The sequence below is a fragment of the Leucoraja erinacea genome, chromosome 33, assembly GCF_028641065.1.
Source record: "Leucoraja erinacea ecotype New England chromosome 33, Leri_hhj_1, whole genome shotgun sequence".
Taxonomy (NCBI): domain Eukaryota; kingdom Metazoa; phylum Chordata; class Chondrichthyes; order Rajiformes; family Rajidae; genus Leucoraja; species Leucoraja erinaceus.
In genome coordinates, this window is record NC_073409.1 from 1,244,275 (window position 1) to 1,250,274 (window position 6,000).

Sequence of the window (6,000 nt, forward strand, 5' to 3'; positions counted from 1 at the left end):
TGTGCTGTGCCTTGGCACTTTATAAAGGTTAGCAAATAAACATTAAGGGGTGCAAATTCTTAAACTCATTGACAGTTTTTCCAAAGAGTTGGCTACTAAAAATCAGATTGAAAAGAAAGTCTGAAATCTCTGCGCAGCCCATGAGGAGACGCTGAACCATGAAGTGGGTGCCAAGAGTTTTAACCCATTGGGGGGAACTTCATCAAAGAGCAATATTGAGGACAGCAAATGGCAGCCTCAGCCAAAAGGACATCAGCAAGGCTTGGGAACAATGTGTAAGAAGGCAGCACACATAACTCACAAACACTGCCATGCAGGTGCAGATTCCGGGGAAGTTTCTTCCCAGCTGAACCATCCTATTACCAACTAGAGAGCGGTCCTGACCTCCCATCTACCTCATTGGAGACACCTTGGACTATCTGTAATCGGACTATACTCAACTTTATCTTGCACTAAATGCTGGTACTGGAACCAATGCTACTTGCATCCAGTGAATATTTCACGCAACTCTAGCGGGTGAATACATTATCATTTGGGCCACAGTGGGATTACAGTAAATGCAAGACTGTACTTTGGGCCTCTGAGTGGTTGTGAGTCTGATATTGGGAGATTCTTGCCATTTCCACTCATGTTAATTCTTCTCTCACTTTTCCTTAAAAAATACTAGATTTATTATGCACATGGGGTTCTGGCAACGGTCCCGCAGCTCATTCATTTCATGTTCCTGCATGGCTCCACGGCATGATTTATTTCCCGTATGTGGACATCGGAGCTGAGCCAACGTGTATATCCTGAGCCTCCACACAGAAAAAAGGCTAATTTTAGTCAATTTAAAGCTGTGTTAATGGACGTAGCGATACTTGCATTTACAACCCTCTGAGGAGTTGGGTCATTGCCACCGTACAGAACGCTGCCATTTGGCCCATCTAGTCCATGCTATCCCAAGTAAGACAACCACTCAGTTCCTGGCGTTCTCCCCAGAACCCCATCAATTACTCTTTCCCAAACACTTCTCCAATTCCCCAATGAAGGCACAGCATGATTTTTTTTTCCACTCCCTTCTGCAATGAAATCCAGATTATGACCATTCCCTGCGTAAAACGCCTTCCTTCACAATCCCGTTGTATGTTTTGTCCAAATCTTTAAATCCTATGCTGCCGAACCAGGAACCATTCACTGTAGATGAGAACTTTTATTTATCTTATTAAACTATTGGGAAGTGTGCAAAAGGCTTTAAGTTTTGATATTTTGTGAATCAAAGCTATAAAAGAAAAACATATTTGCTATTTAACACGAGCCTCAGCAATTGTTGAAATTTTTAAGAGCACCACCAGTATTTTTGCATTAACTAACACATTTTAATCCCGTTCTGTTAGTCACATTGCAGTTGTTATTTTAACCGGTTCTTGCATCATTACATTGCATTACACTTACATTTACTTTGAAATACACTTAAAAGATACTTAAACTGAGATCTTTATGATAAAATTAAAATAAATCTAATAAGGACAATAAAAATTCGATACTTTAATTCAACAGCTTCAATATAATAAATAAAATGCTGTTTTTTAACACCTAAGAGGACGTGGTTTAATGCAGGGGTCAGCAACCTGCGGCCCCTGGGCCGAATGCGGCCCGTAATCCGAAATCATCCGGCCTGCTGAGTGCCAAGCACCGCATCCTGCGCAAAGCCACCGGCACGGTAGCGCAACTTCTGTGAACACCTTTAAGAAAGAACTGCAGATGCTGGAAAAATCTAAGGTCGACAAAAATGCTGGAGAAACTCAGCGGGTGAGGCATGCAAGGATTGCACAAGGCTGCCTCACCCGCTGAGTTTCTCCAGCAGCTTTGTCTACCTTCTGTGAACACGTGATTTGATGCCTGCTATCCGGGGCGGGGTGGGAGCAGGATCCATGTGTACACGTGATAGATGTGGCACGCCATCCACTCACAGACATGCGTCCGCCCCCTATGCAGAACAAGGTTGCCCACCCCTGGTTTAATAGCTGCACTGAACCAGGATCCAGAACTGTTTGTCTTGTCGACAACTTGTGGATAAAATAGATATCAGTGTAATGAATAGCCGTGAGTTATTGAAACAGCAATATGTCGATCACTGTTATTTCAAACTGCTCAGAGTTAAATCTCTTAATATGCAATATCATTCTGCTGGATGTGGAGAGGATTTCTACTGCGGTGGCAATTGTGATGTGTGTGTGTTAGGGGTGTGAGACGATGATAAACAGTTTGAATAGTGAGCTTCAACTAGGTTTGCCAACTTCCCCACTCCCAAATAAGGGACAAAAGGCCAAAATACGGGACAAATTCCCGATGGCAAATCGTTGACCGACTTGGCCATGCTGGGTTGGCCCGGGTGCAGGACACACACAAAGCCCAGCCAGCGGGCCAGCTGAGGAGTTTTGGCCCAGGCCAAAGTGCGGCACCCATTCCAACTCATGGACCAATGATGGGCCATGAGAAGGAGGGATGGTGGTGTCGGCGGTAAGCGAAGGACCGAAGGCCAGGCTGCCGACCGACAGGGCCATGGGCGAGGGGCTGCTGCTGCACTCCATGGGCTGCACTACGTCGGGACGGGTGAGGCGGGGCCGGACGTGGCGCTCAGACCCGACAGTCCCCTCGACCCGAGTAGCAGCGGTCAAATACGGGACAAGGGCGGTCCCGTACGGGACAAACCGATTTAGCCCAAAATACAGGATGTCCCGGCTAACACGGGACAGTTGGCAACTTTAGTTTCAACTGTATTAAGGCGCAAAGATATGGATCAACAAGGACATGAAAACATCTGAATACAGAAAGAGGAGAACTTTAAAACAGAGACAAATCACAACTAAATAACTCTAGTCTTTGTAGATACAGCGTGGAAACAGATGCTTGGGGAATCCAATGATCACCCATTCACACTAACACTATCCTACACACACCGACTGGGTACAACTTACAATTTTTACCAAAGACAATTAACCTACAAAAAATTTCACGACTTTGTAGTGTGGGAGGAAACCGGAGCACCCGGAGAAAACCCGCGCAGTCACGGGGAGAACGTTCAAACTCCTTACCCGTAATCGGGTTTGGACACGGGTTTCAGGTGCAGAGAGATAGCAACCCTATCGTTGCACCACCCCTTTTAGTTGCTGCAGTTAAAAGCATTTTAAAATGTTTAGCCATGGAGAATTTATAGCAAGCCAATTTGGGACAGCTCTGCAGAGAACTCTTTAACCATATATTACAACAGGGTCTGATTACAATCTTATGTGCACTCCCACATAAAAGCCTTTATTCAAAAAAATTCAGAGACTAATTCTACTGAGATCTTGATAAAGGAATGTGTAATCAGAAGCCAAATATGTGGGCAGCCACAAACCATAAACAAATGTAGATCCTTTGACCCACTAAAACAATAAGATTTAGTGAAGAATATAACAGGTTAACAGAGGGGAAGTGAAGTTATTAACCCTGTGATAGACACAGAATGCTGGAGTAACTCAGCGGGACAGGCAGCATCTCTGGAGAGAAGGAATGGGTGACGTTTCAGGTCGAGACCCGTCTTCAGACTGACCCGCTGGTTCCTCTCTCAGCATGGATTTAAAAATGTCAAAGCTTCTGACTGAATATTTGCTTTTTTATAAAATTTTATTTCATTAAAATTACTGTTACCTCTCTCCAATCTTACAAGAAAGAAACTTTAATAAAGACATGAAATTGGGGTGTGTGGTTTCACACTCCCAGGGAATGGGGCAAATCCTTTACAAGTGGGTAAGTGAGAATATAAACCATTCTGCTCAGCTGGTGACAAATGGGAACATTGTGGTTGATGATTTAACTCTCCAAACCTCACCGTTGGATCTGTGCTCTGTTGATCAACCCCCCTCTAATGGTTTATCCATGTAACAGCAGTGACTGCACTCCTAAATTAACACATGTGTATGAAGTCTTTGATCGGGACATCCTGAAAATTGCAACATATAGCAGCACAGGTAGACAGGTAGAGTTGCTGCCTCACAGCGCCAGAAACCCGGGTTCGATACTGACTACGGGTGCTGTCGGTACGGAGTCAGTGACCACGTGTGCTTTCTCCAGGTGCTCAGGTTTCCTCCCACAACATAAGGTCATAAGGCCATAAGGGATAGGTGTAGAATTAGCCATTCGGCCCATCAAGTCTACTCCGCCATTCAATCATAGCTGATCTATCTCTCCCTCCCAACCCCATTCTCCTGCCTCCTCCCCATTACCTCTGATGCCCGTACTAATCACAAATCTAGAAGACATCCCAAAGACTTACAGGTTTGTAGTTTAATTGGCCTCTATAAATGGTCCCTAGAGTGTAGGATAGAACTGGTATGAATGGGTAATCGCTAGTCCGTGTGGACTCCCTCCCAACCTGTCCTATCCATCTGCAGACACAAAATGCTGGAGCAACTCAGCAGGACAGGCAGCATCTCTGGAGATAAGGAATGGGTGAAGTTTCGGGTTGAGACCCTTCTTCAGACCTATCCATATACCTGTCGTGTTCAACAAGCAGAGTGTAGAGGGACACATAGACCTCATCAAAGTCCCTGCATCACAATCCCAGCTTGAGAAACAGAAACAATGAAAATAAGGGCAGGAGGAGGCCAATCGGCCCTTTTACCTACTATCCCACACACACCCCCTTCCATTTACCCCCCACTCCCTTGCTTGACATTTCCTTCCACTTCCCTCCTTGTCTGACAGCCATTTGTCTACATTTCATATCCAGCCTTTGTCTACCCCACTGCCTTATCAAACTCCCCCACATTTGTATTCCCCCCCCTCCCCCCCCCTCACTCCAAAGCCAGTTTGTAAATCAGCATCTGCAGTTCTTTGTGTCAGCCCTTTTATAAATGAACACACAAAAGGAACTGCAGATGCTGGAATCTTTAGCAAAACACTTCAATCTGAATAAGGGTCTTGACCCAAAACTTCACCCATTCCTTCTCTCCAGAGATGCTGCCTGTCCTGCTGAGTTACTCCAGCATTTTGTGTATATCTCAGTGTAAACCAGCATCTGCAGTTTCTTCCTACACATAGAAAGCCTAGAGCTGTGTATCTGCTCCTCTTTATTCTGTGTTGTTGCCTGGTTTTTAATATTAGTTCAGTTTAGTTTATTGTCACGTGTACCGAGGTACAGTGAAAAGCTTTTGCTGCATGCTAACCAGTCAGCAGAAAGACAATACATGATTACAATCGAGCCATTTACAGAATATCTTATAGAAACATGTAACATTCTTAAGGGATTGGACAGGCTAAATGCAGGAAAAATGTTCCTGATGTTGGGGGAGTCCAGAACCAGGGGGTCACAGTTTAACAATAAGGAGTAGGCATTTAGGACCGAGACGAGGAAACATTTTTCACCCATCCAGATAGTTGTGAATCTGTGGAATTCTCTGCCTCAGAGGGCGGTGGTGGCCAATTCACTGGATGTTTTCAAGAGAGAGCTAGATAGGGCTCTTAAAGATAGCGGATTCAGGGGATATGGGGAGAAGGCAGGAACGGGGTACTGATTGGGGATGATCAGCCATGATCACATTGAATGGCGGTGCTGGCTCGAAGGGCCGAATGGCCTACTCCTGCACCTATTATCTATTTTTCTATTGTCTATTATCATATTGAATGGCGCTGCTGGCTCGAAGGGCTGAATGGCCTACTCCTGTACCTATTTTCTATGTTTCTATGTTTCTGTGTATAGGGTTTGTCACCTTTCTTGAAACAGCTGTCTTATAACCTGAGACCCAACACTGGCAAAGCCTGACCTCTATATACACGGACCTTAATTGATGTCAGGGAAAATATTTGTCTTCGTTATCTCAGTTGTGGCTGGCCTCCTTTGACACTGCTTGTGTTCCATGAGGTGGCCTTTGAATACCCTGAGAAATGGAGGTATGGGCAATGTTAGTATTGGCCACATCGCCAATAAACAAATAACTATGTGGACAATAAATATCTTTTGCTACAAAGGGTGAT